This window comes from Mercurialis annua, linkage group LG6 (genome assembly GCF_937616625.2).
Source record: "Mercurialis annua linkage group LG6, ddMerAnnu1.2, whole genome shotgun sequence".
NCBI classification, from domain to species: domain Eukaryota; kingdom Viridiplantae; phylum Streptophyta; class Magnoliopsida; order Malpighiales; family Euphorbiaceae; genus Mercurialis; species Mercurialis annua.
The window spans coordinates 43,358,732-43,376,783 of NC_065575.1; the positions used below are offsets into that span (position 1 = coordinate 43,358,732).

Here is an 18,052-nt window from a genome sequence, read left to right on the forward strand (position 1 = left end):
TTTTAAACAAATATTACTTTAGACAGCGGAATATATACTACTAGTCGTAAGCCCCGCGCTTTTGCGCGAAATCCAATTTATATATTATTTAAAGTATAATAAAATTTAAAAAATATAAATAATTTCAAAAAATTAAAGCGTTGCAATTTCTAAACTAATAAACTAATAATATTAAAATGCATTCCAATAATCTTAGTAACTATTTTTTAAAATCAAAATATATTTCAATAGCCTTTTAATTTTTATCCAATTTAAAATTTTTTAATTTTATTTTTATATCCAAACTTTCAAATTTTTTTATCAATTGTGATCAAAAGTTTATAGAATTGTTTTTTAGAAGTTAGACAATTTTTTAATATTTGGTCGTAATAGATAAAATATGTATATGTTTGATTTTGAAAAATGAAACTCAAAGTTTTGGTTACAATTGTAAAAAACAAAAATGATTTCGTATAAGAAATAATCGTAAAAATTAAAAGATGAGCATATTTTTCGGTGAAATTTACTGACTTGGACACCCGATAGGCCTGCCACGTCAGCAAAAATGCCACTAAAAATTGCCAATGTTGAAAAAAAAAATGTGATATATGTGACTGACACGTTTTTAAGGTCATGTTATTTTTGAAACTTGGTGCAAAGGTCATAATTTTATATGTAATTAACCCATTAATATAAAATGTAAATATTTAGATTTAAAAAATGATAGGCTTTAATAAAATTCTTAAATGAGTTGTTATATTAAAAAAAATCAACATAATAGATATTAACATCTTTTAAAACTTATTTTCAAATTTAAATATCAACTAATATAAAGCTTTGTACTTTTTTTACTGATTCCATAGTCTATTTATTAGATTTGTATGGTTATACTATTGCTTTCAGCAATAAAAACTCTGAAAAATTTAAAAAAGTGGGAAATTATGAAAATTATTTAATGAAAATTAATAAAAAAAAAGTCTATTTTGTAAGAATTAATGAAAGAGTTCCGTTATACAAATTCAAAGATTTTAATTTATCATATGCTACAATAAAATTACAACAAAAAATCAACGATATTAGATCTCAAAAATGTGTTTGATTTTGGATTTTGAGATCTAATATCTTTGATTTTGGATTTTGAAAGTTAAATCAAAGATTATTAGTAACGCAACGGACATATTACTACAATAAAATTATATAAAAAAAATATTAGATCTCAAAATCCAAAATCAAACAAACATATATTTTCTAATAAGTGAAGAAAGCAAAAAGTTACATGTATACCACCGATAAAAAAATAATAATAATAACAATATAAAGAGTTGATCCATCTCTAATGATAAAAAATGAAGTATTGATAGGTTTACAAATGACAACAAAAGCATTAACAATTGTGGCGAATAATTAGATGTAGATAAACTATCCTCAGCAAACAAACATATCAGAACTAACTACAGCGAGGGAATGATTACTGTTCAACACCAGCCCCTGAAAGTTAAATCAAAGATTATAAACATCTTGATAAAACTGATTTTCAGAATTTGTTATTGTTGATGGAGGAATTTCCTTGAGCCTTTTCTATCACAATAAATTCAAATTTAAATTATAGATAATTAATATAAACTCACACAATGAAACGTAAATAGCAATAAATTTTAAATTTGTGGCTAATATCTAAAGTATTATCCGGTTTAATAAAAAAGAGTCAAAACAGTATTAGTAAGAGTTTTGAAGATGATGAAACACCATGAACGTGGCATCCAGCTCCTAGGCTTTTTTGCAAATGAAAAAGTTATAAAAGATTAGCAACCATTAATACAAAGAGCTTTTCAGTAAGATGTTTAAATAATAAAAAAATAAATTTCAACAATCTGATCAATATTTTTGAAGCATTTCAAAGATAATTACAGTAAGCATGATTCAAATTCAGTAATAGTATAATACTAAGTATATGGATGGTTTTGTTTGAAATACATTAATATGATAAGTACGAAGTTGAAATCTCTCAATTGTAGTTATACACGTTGATTCAAATAGGTAATCTATATGGAGAGAAATTCTTAGGAAATTGATGTTAATTAAATAATTTTAACTTTTTTTGATCTTAAATTAAATATTTTAACAAAAGTGGGAACTAATGAGAATAATCTATTTGTTGAGAATTAATGAGAAAATTCTATTTGGTGAGTACAGAGTTTATAAAATATTAGTGAAAAAAGTTGAAATCTCTATATAAAATTGATGATAAAAATTTTACTGGTAGTTTTATAAAAGTTATTAGTAAATTTTTTTAATTTTCTTATGTCATGATAATTTTTACAGCAAGTCTATCAAATATAAACTCACCATATTTTTCAAACTTATGAAGTAAAGAAGTTTTACCTTTTATGATGTATTCAATTTTTTCAATACTTTTGATTTTGATAAAATTATCTGTTATGAATATAAAAAATTTATATGTTTCTTCTAACGTATAATCTCCATTGCCGTTAACTTGACTATTTACTTTGTAAGTAATTTACAATTTTTTTACTATTTACACTTTCTATCCAAATAGCATTTAGTTTTTAACTTTTTATCAAACTCATTAAAAAAATAAGTTATTTAATTTAGATAGAGTGAAACTCATAGACTTGCTGTATTTATTTTTTTTACTATTTACACTTTCTATTCATATAGCATTTAGTTTTTCTTATCAAAACAAAATATAGCATTTAGTTTTTATCCAACTCATTAAAAAAATAAAATTAAAATAAGTTGTTTATATAAAATGGGAACTCATAGAATTGCTCTATTTGGTGAGAATCAATTAGAGAGCTCCGTTGGTCCTCTCAATTATATAATATATAGATTATGACATCCGCATCTAACTTTTTTATTGAAAAATTATTTGGTGCTGTACTTTTTAAAATTATTTGTCATATTTAAAAAAAAAATTATAATGATTCGTGTTAAAATTTAAAGCGGTGGCGGAAACGTGATATTTGTTTAACTTGAGATAAATGACATGTGAATCATTTCGTCCATTTCTGAATTCTGACCTTCCGGTAGTTTAGGCTTAACCTCTCTGACTCTGATTTAACTATAAATCCAATCTATTTCTCTTTTTTAAAAATTGATGGCAATATAGACTAGAATTTATATAAGATTATGTAAATAGTTCACTAGATATTTCAAAATAGGTTAAAATGATTTGTTTTGTAATTATTCTATAATATAATAGATCACCATCCAATTTGTACTCGGAGTAGAAGTTTTGTATAAATATATCGCCATGTCAAAAAGGCGTAGGCTTCGGCAATTTTGTGGCTTATGGGGAGTTAGTCACACCTACGAATGATATAAATACGACTTAAATAATGAACATACATAAATTAATATTTGATATTGTCCTAATATAATCCAAACCTAAGAGCTAATAGATCGCCCCTGCCATTCATAGCTCACCAACTTGAAGTCTTCCAGGAATGGAGTCGGGCAAATATTGCACACCATAGTAATCCATGTATACACTAACTATAAAAGAACATGCCAAAACCACGTTCTAGGTAGTTAATTACTGTACATTTATAAATATCACTCGACTTATGTTAAGGAGGATAATATTTTTTAAAATTTAAATACTCTTTACGTTCATTAACTTTATTAAAGAATCTGACTTAAACATCAGAGTGGTTATCAAGCGACATCGGTCTGAGACTGTTTCAGTTTTTTTATTCTCTATGCAGGAAGATAATCAAAACGAGTTAGCGGATTTTCTACTTGTATCGATGCTGAATCCAAAATTTCAAATTATCATGTCTAGACAATGTGAAACAACAATTCATAATTGAGTTTATATGCTATAATATAATAGAATATATCTCTTGTCCCAAGCTTTTAAAGAATTGACAAAAGTAATTAGAAGCCGCATGATTAGATAGATAATTTAGTTAATCAAACACCATGTTGGGTTCGATCCCATGGCCAGAAGATTAATAAACATATTTTATACTCTTTTTCATATATAGTCAAGTTCAAGCACCATTGAACCACTTTCGCCTTCTGTTTTGGACAATAGCAAAAAAAAGGTTTATTAGTGTATAACTTAATAATAATTAGAACTTTATTAGAGAAAAAAATGGGACCCATTATTACATAAGTCTTATGTTGGGTGTCCATTGCTGCATTTGAAGAAAAGTGATTATTCCAAAATTACATAATTACTAATCAATTAAATGATTGTTTAATGTGAGTTCAAAGGAGTTGTCCCAAGAAAGTGATTTTAATTAAAGATTGTACTAATATTTAAGAAAATAAAGAAATAAAACTACTTTAACAATATCCCATTAAAAATCAAAAAGAAAAATGTTTTTGAGTTATATTATAATAAATTGAACAAAAAATCTATTTGATTTGGTTCTGGACATAATTTTTTTAGTTCAATTATAATAAATTGAATAAAAATCCGACTGAAACAATGGGTCTGGTTTGGTATGAAAAAAATAAAATTCTGATTTGATTTGTTATTGACCAAAATATAAAATTTTGGTTCGGTTCAATTCTGAATAAATGAATTTTTTTGATTTGATTTGATTCATCTAGTTTGATATTTTAAATGGTTTTTGGGTTGGTTCGTTCTTTCACATAGTATCTTTTCAAATTAAATTCTAGTGTAAACCAGTCTAAAATAATTAAACTAAACCCTAGCAAACCGACGGGTCCATTTCGATTTGGGAAATTTATATTCTTAAAATTTTACTTCACCCCCTATTTTAAAAAATAACATATTTTGTTTTGGTTTGATTCGATTTGATTTGATATTTTAAAATATTAATTTTTCGGTTTAGTTTGATTTTGTACCTCAATTTTTTTAATTTAATTTTCAATATAATTCATAAGTTTTTAATTAAATGTTTAATCCTTGGTTTTCTACTGATTTAATGACAGCTGGATTTCATAACATATTTTCTAGTGATTACTTTAAGTAATTCTTTAGTAATAAACCTTTTCAATATTCAAGTTTGTGGTACAATTGATTTGTTGTAAAGCAATTTTGCTCCACATGAGACAAAAGTACCTAAAGCTATGATTGTGTTAAAAAAAATCATATTGTGATATATCGATTCATCTAAGTTTATATTTAAATTCATAATAAATTGATTGAAAGAAAAACAAAATAAAATGGAATAACGAACCAAATGGTTGGAGCTTAGCATAGATTACTATATAGTAAACAATTATTAATAATAGTAGTATAAACCAGCAATCATGGATTAAATACAAATGTTTGACCATATAATTTGCTCACACGTGCATTTTAGCTAGTGAAATTGTAGGTCCGGTTTGTTCATGAGTTGTACGAAAAATATACCCTCTCGAAGTCCCGATTCCATTTTAAAATATTAATCTCATTTTAAATATTTAAATTTATTTTTTATTAAAAATAATATTCTTTTTTATATTTTCCTAAATAATTGTAAATAGTTTGAATATTTATAAGACATTACTAAAAATAAATAAATACTAGTTTATATATATAATATATAAAAGGACTTACAAATAGACGGAAGGAATAATATTTATTAAATTTTGTTCTTTCATTTGTTGAATAAATATTAGAATGGAATTAGTGTTTGAAAAATAAATATAAAATTTATTTAAAAAAGTAAAACAAATATTAGTATATTATACAATAATTCCAATTGAGGTGTATTTTATCCATTACCTTTCTCTATTAAGAAAATTTTACATTATAGAATTTATTTTAAAATTCTAATAATTTAATTACAATTCGAAATAATACAGCTGATTCAATGCATGTATTATATACAAGTACAACTTTAGTTTTAGGACCCAAATTTCATCAAGGGTGTGGGATTGTATCTTATGTGTATTTATTGTATATATCACCTTTATTTTCAAATGGTAATTCCCAATTTGACTATGTATGCGAAACAAAATAAACCACTTTAAATATATTAAATATTAAAAGTAAAATAATGAAATGAAATGCAGAGCAGAGCAGAGCAGGGAAAATAGATAAAAAAAGTTATTGATTTACTAAGGCAAAAAAGGACTTCAGCTGATTAAATAGTTGGGCTTTCTGCTAATATAAACAAGAGGAAATTAGGCCCAGCACTGTTACAGCCCAACTTAATTTGAGATTTACTGTTTCTAAAGCCCGTAATGAATAATACGTTTAAAACTTGGGAACAAAATTCTTCATTGCAATATTACTGTTTCAATTAATCAAGTCCAAAGCTTTTATCAGTTCCAACGTTTCTTTCTTTATTCCGATCTCCGTCTTCCTCAAGTAGTACTCTTTTCTCCGATTTTTCTCTGAATTTCAAGGTTGCGGCTACAACATCAATGGGTTGCCGATCCATGGGTTTATTGTCGATGGCGGCGGCGATGGGTTGTCGTGCCGCGGCTACAACGGCGATAGGTTGCCGAAATTGGTATTGTTTTCTTCTTTATTTTCGAACCCTTTGTGAAAAAAAAGATTAGATTTTTAGGGTTCTTTTAGTAGATTCATATTTATAATGTTCTTTTTTCGTATAATTTAGAAGAATTGGTCTTCACTTTATTTTGTTCTGAAAAGAGCCTTTCATTTGATATTTTGTTATTATGGATTTCTTAAAACTTATTTAAATTCTGACAAAGTTTTGTGCATATAATGTTAAGTTCATCATCTTTTGCCGTTTTGTGCATACAATGTTAAGTTCATCATCTTTTGCCAAGTTAATTTGTAGTCAGATGCGAAAATTCTCTTTTTAGAGGTTGTAGTGTCATAAAGATGGTTTTCTAGATGTTTGCCTTTTTCACATTCTTGTTCTTTAAGATCATTAGTGAAGCTTTTGTTATTATTACATGTTTGACACATGTGTTCTTACTGTGCAATTTTAGGATAAGTAAAGCAAAACATTGTAGGAAATTGAAGGAACATTAGAACAGTTCTTAGAAATATTGGTAATTGGGTGAATGATCATGTTGTTGTAAGGAAAGTAAAACAATCACGATAGAATAGTATTTGATTTTGTATATAGAATCAAATTATATAGAATGAATTTCTTTAAACTATTATTCCAATTTGCAGAAACCAATCAAAGATGATTCGAACCAATGGAGTCTAGCAGCGGATATGAGATCCAAAGAATGATGTTTGTATCCCAAAGAATTTCCTTTTTGAGTTGATGTGTTGATTCCAAGTATCTTAAAGAATGGTACTGCTCACGCTTTGTAGAAGATGAAGATCGAAGAAATTATTGAAGATGATAATGAGATGGTCAATTGATTTTTGTGAATTGAACAAGAGTGGTCTATGCATTTGAAGTGTCCACTACATTTTCTTGTCTTTTGGTATAATTTTTGTTGTAACCAATGGTCTATGTAGTTGAAGTGTCGATGTAACTTTGCACTTATTCTAATAAAAATGACCTTAAAATTATGAAGAATCATACTGATTTGTTAGATGGATCCTCAAGCTTAATATTACAAAAATTGTAATCTTTTGTGTTTTTAAGGATACCCAATTAAAATTATTATATGTTAGAATATTGATTTACTATTGATTGACTATCGGTTGACTGACGGTTTACTATCTGTTGACTACCGGTTTACTATTGTTCACTACCGGTTTACTATTGGTTGATTACTGATTTATTTACTTTAACTAACCAAACTACAAGAATCACAACTATAATTAAAAATAGGACAAATGATGTGTTTTCTCCGGGAAGCATCATGAAAATTATTATGATTTCTCCATTAATCTGTCTAAACACTCTTTCCAATCTTATTTTTTTTTTTATTTTCGATTTATAAATTTTAGGAGTCTGCTTTACTTTTTAGTAAATTAATTTAACTTTTAGTAATCTGATAGTAAACTGTTAGTAAACGGTTAATAAATTAACTATATTTTTTATTTAATAAATTAACTTTTATTTTTAGTAAACTATGGTAAACCTGTTAGTAAACGGATAGTAAATTAATTTATCCTTTAGTAAACGGTTAATATATACGGTTAAAATATAAACTAATAGTAAATTAATTTTAAATAAACTGTTAGTAAACAGTTAGTAAATTGATAGTAAACTTTTTGTTAGTAAACCGATAGGAGTTTTACCGTATTTTTATAAATAAAACCGTTAGTAAATTGTTAGTAAACCGTTAGTAAACATTTTGTTGGTAAACTATTGGTAAACTGTTAGTAACCCGATAGTAAACTTAATGTATTTTTAAAAATAAAAAACCGTATTTTTCAACTCAAAAAGTGTAATTTCGCAACTTTTAAAAGTCAAACCGTAAAAATCAACTCAGACTGGTCAAACTGTATTTTTCAAAATATTTATACATAGTATGGGTATTTATGATTTTTTTCTCTATAAACAAAGGGAAATTTACACCCTCCACCAAAAAAAGACAAAATATTTATAAAAATACCACTTCATTTTTTTTTTTACAAACAATACTCTTTCTTAAAAATTATTTATAAAAATATCATATTTTCATCTTCTTCGTTTCTTATTTCCTACAAACCTTTTTCCTCTTCCATTAATATCTACCACCACCATCAACCTTCACCTATTAAACTTTACTACCGCTCTTTATCATGAATTTGTTGCTCCGCCACTCGTCAGCTCCTCCACGCCGCCTCCCCCCACTTCTCCTCCACGACGCCACCCGCTACTCCTCCATGCTGTCGTCACTGCTGCTCCTACGGTGCTTCTCCTCCACGCCGTCGCTCGCCCATCTCCACAGTGCCACCCCTCATCAAATGAAATTTCAGATATGATATTCTCAAATTTGAAAATTAAAAAAAAAAATATAATACGTATATGATTTGTATTATATACGAATTATATACAATAAAATTATATATGCATATTATCTAAATTTATATACGAAATTTGTATTGAATATATACAAAATTTGTACTGAGTGTATACAAAACCATATTTTTGTATATAAAAAAGATTACATTTTTATAAATATTTTTTAAAATATGGTATTGTTTGTAAATAAATATTTAAGGTTGTAGTTTTTAAATATTTTTTATTTTTCCGATATTTATGTAATAACCTCATAAACAAAAGCCCGTAAACTTACTCTTTAAGATAGACCGGCCCATTTTATATAGTTTTCGCTTTCAACAAGAACGACATGTCGACTGTATTTTCTGTTTGGGGCGTAGGAAGAGCAATATGTAATCATCTGTGCCATGTGTGCTTCAAACGGCGAGTCGTTTGTTCTTGTTGTCTTCTAGTGGGCTATTAAATGTGCTTCTTGCAAGCGTTAGTCAGTAATGGGCTTAAATAGCCTTGGACATGGGCCAGTTTTGACCTGCTTGATCAAAACAGGCCCTTAACCAGTCAAAATCAGAATCAAGCCAAAATCGATTCAGAACCGGGGAGGTAGCCAAGAAAGTTAATCCTGGTCATTTAATTCACTCAATTTATAATTAAAAATAATAATATCGAATATTTGTATTTATATTATAAACAATAGCTAAATATATAAAATGAATATGTGGAGTGAATACCTAGCCTTCCCTAAGAATTTAAAAAGTTAATATAATTAAAGTTATCTTGGATAAATGTAAAATTACTCAATTACTAAATATAAACCAAAAATTTAAAAAGTACAAACCTGGTAGAATGATTAACCATAAATTTATTTGTTTTTTTTTCACATTAGTTCGTATTTCTATGGTATTTAAAAAAACAAATATAGTAGTATAAAATATTCTCCGGCCGGAGTATCAAATATAAAATAAAAGTATAAAATATTTTCATGCCTGTTTTCGTGGTTTCTCGAATAGGATTTTATAAACTTTTCTTTTCACATCGATGGTGAGAAAAAACTAAAAAGAAAGTAATTATTCCTATTAAAAAAAATATGCAAATGTTTTATATTATGTTTTAAAATTTATTTGTATTTAATTAGTATTAGTTCGAAATTTACTTGACTCATTAAATTAAATTTTAGTATTTAAAGTTAAATGTTTTTCTATCATTGGAAAAGGGAGCGCTTGTGAAAAAAATGAACCACGACTTAGGAGTTTGATGCCCATCACTTATACTATTTGAGTTATAACTCATTGCTTTAAAGTTAAACATTTGCCAAGCTAATTTGAAATTTATTCTAATTCAGTTTTTAGTTTATCTATTTGTACATAAATAAATTTATTAGAAATGAGTTAAAAGTTGACTTGTTTAATACTCCGTATATTAACGACTCGTTGTGAGTCGAATTGAATCAGTTCAGCTCATATTTATTAGACTTGAGTTTGAGTAATAAAATATGAAAAAAGCTTGATATCTCTTTAAAATTGAAATGTGTAGAGATGGTTAAAACTTAAACAGAAAGAAACAAAATGTAAATGTGATTTCTTATATATAACAAATGGAAATTGTAAATATCGGTGCGTGAGATATACGTCGGAACATTCCACTTCAAAAATTAACAAAGTCATATTTTATTTTATTTTTGAAGTGAAAATAAAGTGAGAAAAAAATCAAATAATAAACAAAAAAAGCAGGTTCGTGGAATACCGCAAAAGGGCCCACCTAATTGGGTATTGGATAGGGACGAGCCATCCCGCCAAATGCGGCGACCAGATAACCATGGGCCCTACACTCAAAAAACGGGCCTATCTTCTCTCTCTATTAATCACGTGGAAGACACGTGTCGGGGAAGGATGACCCCGACGCCCATTTAGACTTTTTTTGTGTTACGAAACGTTTCGATAGGGTGGGGCCATAGAGGGAGGTCCAATAAGGAGTCAGTATCAGAACGCAAGCCATTGTATTGGATAATGAAAAATAGGATTAGGTAGGCTTCAAAAGCACGAGGGTATGGTGGGGACATGACACGTGGCGCTGTAGATTGTTGACAATTTCTGTCATGGACGAGAAAATTGACATAGGAGATGAAAAGAAAGATTCAATTCGTTCTGGTTTTTTTAACTTTTCATCCTTTATTTTTTGACAAATTATTTTTTAAATTCTTATCTTTACAATTTTTGTCAATTGCACACAAAATTTGATGTAATTATTTTAATTTTTGATTGAAATTCTATTTTTACTTACATAACAAGCTACATAGTCTCTATTTAACACCTTTAGATATCGCACCAAGGTGGCTAGAAAATAATGCCAAAACATGAAATAAAATTAAATTTCAATTTTAAAAGTAACATAATCGCAACAAGTCTATCTATTTGACCTGCATTTATAAACATTAAAATATTTGATTGTAATTGATAAAAGAAGCGAACATTTAAATTTAAAAAGCGGGTGTTAATTTTATTTTAAATAATAGTAATAGTTAAGATGCAATGTTTTATAATTATTTTTTTATTTTAATTGTATATTTAAAAATAATTATTTTTATATGCTAAAATTTATGGATATATAAATATATTAAAAATTATGGATATACGAATATTATTACTACAAAATAATACTCATTATGTTGTAAATAGATAACCAAAATTTACATTTTTATTTTAAATTATAAACATTTATTTATTTTTTGATAATTAATTGTCATATATGTATTTATCAATAATAGTAAAACATATTAAAAATAAAAGTAATAAAACAAAAAAATAGATTAATATTATATTAAATAGAATAAATGTAATGATTTTTAGTTATAAATTAATTCGATTTTTTAATGTTTATATTTATTGTAAATTGATTATCATTTTTTTGAGATGGAGATTAATATTTTTTATTCTAATGACAAAATTAATGAGACACCACGGCCTCTTGGATTTTATAAGTTGCATGCTACTTGTGTTGGGCATAGATTGTGTATTTTGTGCTTTATTCTAATCTTGAAAAGTTAAGAATTAATTGAAATTTTAATCTCTTTTGCAAAATTCAATTAGATGTTGAGTAAGAAAACAATACTTTGACGAGTGCATGCCAATTGCAAAGTTAAAAAGTTTCTACGACGAGGGCGAAGACGTAAATAAGAAGAACTACGTGGGCGATGTGATCGTATAGAGAGTATTCTAAATGTCTAATCCAGTACTTATCCAGATTGCCAGCTTGGAAATGGTTTGGTCGGCCAGCGACGTGATGCCGGGATCACGCTCCTTAACTAAATGTCCTTTTTATCCTTCTCACATTTATCCCTGCTCTTTTATACTGTGGTTCTCTGTTTTAATAAACAAATTATTTTACTTGGTACAAAATTTCAATTAATGATAAGTTCACAGTTTCGAATAAAAACACTGATAATTTGACTAATTTGGATTATTTTACCTCCTAACTGAGATGACAAAATGATTAGAGAAATTGGGGCTGAAATGACATCGAATTATTTGACCATTTTGAAATTAGAAGAGTAAACGAGTTAAAACATCTACTTTGAAATATTTTTATTCAAAACATCTATGTCAAGTGTGTTTTTATTCAAAGCTATGAGTGCAGCCTCGTGTGATTTTTAGTTCCAAGGTGAAAAGATAAAATGAATTTTTGTTTCTTTTTTAATATTTCACTCAAGATCCATTAGATGTACAGTAGAAAGATAGAAATCAAAAATATAAATAATAAGAAATTAAAGTTAAAATGATTGTTTTCAGGCAAAAGGTAAAGAACATCTTTTGTAATTTTCACAAAAATATAAATTACTAGTTTTTAAACTATTTTGAAAACAACTAAGTCTTTTCAATTTATTTTTGGACCATTTAAACTCTTAAATTTTTTGAAATTGTACAAGTAAATTTTTCTGTTAAATATTTTGTGCAGTCAAATGTTAAATCATAGTTAGTGCAATCATAGTTATTAGAAAAAAGGTTTGAATATAACCTCAATATTTATAATATCTCGCAAATTAATCCATAAGGATCTTTTATTGACAAAAATTTTAAATTAAAGATCAATTGAAAAATAAATTATTAAAAGACTACTTAAATACCAAATATTTATTTAAGAACTAGGTAAAATAAAAATAGTACGAGTTAAGTAGGTTAGACTTAAATAGTTAACAATGTCACTTGCGTTTGGTTGCATGCTCCAAAATTCATCCACAAAAGTATAAAATAAATAGTTCAGGGACCATCTGAATATAATTTTTTTGTTAAAGATTAAATGAAATAAAAATTAATAATGTATGGACTTGAAAATTGGTTTAGCATTTAATAATTAATAAATCATGAACTTCCGCAGTACTCTGGCGACGATGAATAGCCTGAATGTAAAGAAATAGAGGTTATAAAGAACATTGAATGGAGTTTTGGATGTTTACTCTAACGTTCAAGTTAGTATGAAAACAGATACGATATAATAAAAAAAAATAAGTGTTTAAGGTTTTATCTTAACAAAGATCTTATAAAGTAGGTTATGATATGCTTTTCAACAATTTTTATATTGATAGTTGTACTATTTTTTTTAAAGTGTGTGAGATGTAGATGGTGCGAGAAATACTTCATATATGTTGGCGAATCTTCTATGGTCTTTTACTATCTTGCTAAGTAGGTAATGTTCGAGTTCTTATCTCAGTTCGAACTCAGTCTGATAATGTATACTCAATATCGGTTGAAGTGTAGGCTCAATTTTTATATCGATCGTGAGTCTATTGATATATAGAAATATAGTCGTAGGTATCTCGATTTTTTTCTTTATTAGCCTTCTTCTGTTTGGTTATACCTAGGTCGATCATGGTATTATCAGAGTTAATGACTTCAGGCTGTCGAATTGTTCTTTTCCCATGATAGGTTATCAATAATAATAAATAAACCATTTCAAATTTATTTGTAGTGCTTTTAAAATGTAATGAAGAGAAATATACAAAACTTAAATTTCTCGTTGATAAACCTCAAATCAAGTTATACGTTCTCGTATGCTATGTTTATAAAATGAACAAATGATCAATTCACTCCCCGTACTTAACATGAAAGATCAAAACAGCTTAAGGTCGTGAAAGTTGATCAAACAAATCCACACCTTTGCAAAAATCTATCAAAAACACCAAAAAAGAGTGAGATATCACCCCCCCCCCCCCCTCTACTATGCAAAACCAGATCAATTCACTCCTCCATTCCAACTGCCGTCTCCAGTACTCCATTCTGATTTTCCGACCGCCGATTGCCTTCATCCTTCCTCCCATAAAAAATCGTCGACTCCGTAGCCGTCGTAGTCCGAGAAGGAGTTGTGCTCCTTCTCTAGCGAGGAAGAACATCGTTCCTTCTCGGACGACAGAGGATAAGGAGGCGGCGACAAATTTCGGTAGGTGTGCGGCGGTAATTAATTTTTAAAATTGTTATCCTTCTAAAATTTTATAACATGCATATCGAGGCTATTGATTTTTAGAATTACTAAATTAGCGTCTTATTTCATTTATATGATGAAAAGTTAATTTATTTAATTTTAATTTAATTTCAATAAGACATTCTTATATCAATGTCGCATATATGACACCTGATTTTATTATAAATACACATGCAAAAATTGAATTTTTTTTTTTTTGAAAATTTGTCATGTATGCATAAATTAGCAAAAGTAATAAAATTTAACAAAATCTACTCGCCAACTGCTAAAATTAAGTAAGATATACTGCAAAGTATGCATTATTCATAAAAACCTCTAGTTAAATCATTAAAATAAAATGATGTTTTAGTAACTCCATAATCAATGTACAATATATTTATGGCCCTATTTGGAAGAACCATTTAGGAAAAAAAATATTATGTATAAATAATGTAAGACATGAAAGAAAATTTCTTGAAAAAAATACACACATTTTTTAGCATTTTAATAAATAATTATAAACTCGATCTCCATAATGTAATTTAATACTAGTAATGAACAAATTATTATGGAAGGATAATATTGGTAATTTTGGGCACCTTATTGTCACGCGCTATATAATTTTTCGCACGTGATAGAGGTTATTGTCCCGAACCTCTCTAAAATACTCTAATCTAATGTTTCGGAATTCTCCGGAACGTTCTAGAAACTTTATCTTCCGGAATTCTCTAGAACGTTCTAGAATCCTCTAGAACATTCTAAATCATCTAGAACACTCTAGATCATTCTAGAATCCTCCGGAATATTCTAGAACCCTCTAGATAATCCTAAAATTCTCATGAATACTCTAGAATGTTCTGGAACATTCTAGAAGCTTCTTCACGAGACTATTCTGCAATTATCTAGAATCCTCTAAACTAATCCGGAATACTCTAGAACTCTCAAGAAGGTAGTAGATGTATATAGTAGCTTCTTACATTGTATAGCATAATGTAGATAGTTCTAGAATGTAGAATATAAACCATTGGATCAAATAGATCCAAACCATTCATTGAGGAGGTGGAAACTTTATAAATAGGCAAATCCCCCCTCATTTGTAACATACATGAATCATTGTAAAGCTCTCTATTTACTATCAATACAGAGTTGTATTTTTCAAGCTCTTATTGTCACTATTTGCTACTAAGTTACTTTCGTACTAAAATTCAAGGCTTACTTAGCATCTTCACAAGCAAGATCGCCTAAGTGCCGCGCGGGTTAGCGTGTGAAATTCCTAACTCCGTGATAGGTGGTATCGGAGCAAAGGTTTATCCTAGGTACTCCTGTTTTGCAAACTAGCAACATGGCAAGTGAGGAAGCCATTAATGTTAGTGTGAGTGTGCAACAAGAGCAAACTAGTGGGCAATCTGACGTTCGTGGACGACCTATTCAACGTACCAACACCAAACGTAGCAAATCTAAGGTTCCAACAGGTGATGCCACTGGGTTGACCCTTGAGCCTAGAATTGTTATGTTGGAGAAACACGTTGAGGATGTTCAACATGTTGTTGGCAATATCCCGGATGACCTTGAAAACTTGGTCGAAGAGAATGCAGAAATTACTAGAGCTGCAAAATCCATAATGGATGAACTTGGTAAGACCCTAAGGGGTGAAATACAATCTTTTGCAAGAGAACTCCCAAATCTTCGTGGATTTGTTGAGAGAGAGCTTCGCGGACTAAGAATGGAGGTGGATGAGATTCGTACAGATTTTGATTCTCATCGTAGAGCAAGTAGCCCTTGCTCCACCAATAATGTCCCTGCTGCGCACAGTCTCAAGCTGCCTAAGCCAGCGATGTACAATGGTACTCGCAATGCGACTATGGTGGAAAACTTCCTTTTTGGCCTCGAACAATACTTTGATGCCATGGGAGTGTTGGATGATGCAACTAAGCTTAGCAATGCCCCTACATTCCTACGTGATGCTGCCCAACTTTGGTGGCGAAGGAAGTATTCTGACAAGGAAAAGGGCTTATGTGTTCTCAATACGTGGGAACAATTCAAAGTAGAGTTACTGAAGCATTTTATGCCGCATAATGCTGACAGTGAAGCAAGGGGAAAGTTGCGACGGTTGAGACAATCAGGTACCGTTTCTGACTATATTAAAGAATTCACTACTCTCATGCTTGAAATCGAGGACTTGTCCGATAAGGACTCCCTCTTCTACTTCAAAGACGGATTAAAAGATTGGGCAAGAGTTGAGCTAGATCGACGTGGTGTTCAGTCTCTCGATGATGCTATCGCTGCGGCTGAATCTCTCGTTGACTACTCTTCTCAATTCAAAAGCAAGAAGCCTAATTTGAATAAGAATGGGGGAGATAGAGATGGACAAAAAGGGGATAAAGCCCGCAAGGATGACAAGCACAAGCCTTCGGGTAGCTATAAAAATGATAAGCAATTCGGTACTAAACGCGATGCCTCGAAGCCGCCTAAACCCTGCTTCATATGTGATGGACCGCATTGGACTCGAGATTGTCCTAACAAGAAAGCCATCAATGCTATGGCCGCAGAGTTCAAAAAGGACAAACAACAAGAGGAATCCCAAGATACCATGGGATCTCTCCAACAGCTGAATGCTATAAGCGAACTTTTCTCCTCAAAACCCTCAAAGGAGAAAGGCCGTTTATACGCCAACGCTGCGATTGAAGGAAAACATGTGAGTGTGATGCTCGACACGGGAGCCACTCACAACTTCATCGATGAAAAAGAAGCCAAACGATTGGGCCTAAAGATTAAAAAAGGGAATGGAACTATGAAGGCTGTAAACTCCGATGCAAAACCACTAATTGGCATTGCCGAAGGAGTAACTACTCAAATTGGCGATTGGAAAGGTACGCTAGACTTCTCTATTGTTCCTATGGACGATTTCAAAGTTGTGTTGGGTCTAGCTTTCTTCTACAAGGCATTGGCTTTCCCCGTTCCTGCATCATGCTCCCTTGTAATTTTGGATAACTCCAAAATACGGGTGGTCCCAACAAAATGCATGGAGAAATCATGCTCAAAAATGATTTCTGCCTTACAATTTAAGAGGGCTGCCAAGAAGGAGCCATGTTATCTTGCCACCGTAAGGGAACTTAGCGACGGAGAAGGTCAATCTGGCCCCAAAGAAGTTCACCCATCTATCCAAGTTATCCTTGATGAATACAAGGATGTAATGCCTTCGGAGCTGCCTAAGAAACTTCCACCCAGACGTGAGGTGGATCATCAGATTGAGCTAGAGCCTGGTGCAAAACCCCCTGCCATGGCCCCTTATCGCATGGCACCACCGGAATTGGCAGAGTTAAGAAGGCAACTGCATGACCTTCTAGATTCTGGCTATATTCAACCTTCGAAAGCCCCGTATGGTGCACCTGTCCTCTTCCAAAAGAAGAAAGACGGCTCGTTGCGCATGTGCATCGACTATAGAGCATTGAATAAGATCACTATCAAGAATAAGTACCCCATTCCCTTGATAGCGGATCTCTTTGATCAATTGGGCAAAGCAAGATACTTCTCCAAGCTCGATTTGCGGTCAGGCTACTATCAAGTTCGTATTGCTGCCGGAGATGAGCCAAAGACCTCTTGTGTGACGCGTTATGGTGCATTTGAGTTCCTCGTTATGCCATTTGGTCTAACAAATGCACCCGCAACTTTTTGCACACTCATGAACAAGTTGTTCCATCCGTTCTTGGATCAATTCGTGGTTGTTTACTTGGACGACATTGTGGTGTATAGCCAGACGTTAGATGAACATGTGCAACACCTCAAGCAAGTCTTTCAAGTCCTCCGCGAAAACGAGCTATACATCAAAG

General features: G+C 30.1%; 1 long non-coding RNA gene across 1 annotated transcript; it reads left to right on the forward strand.

The window, feature by feature from the left end:
- Window positions 1-6,303: 6,303 nt before the first annotated feature.
- Window positions 6,304-7,415, forward strand: LOC130015629 (uncharacterized). The gene is made up of 2 exons (XR_008790905.1): window positions 6,304-6,419; window positions 7,058-7,415. It is a non-coding gene; the product is annotated as an uncharacterized LOC130015629 (long non-coding RNA).
- The last annotated feature ends 10,637 nt before the right edge of the window (window positions 7,416-18,052 follow it).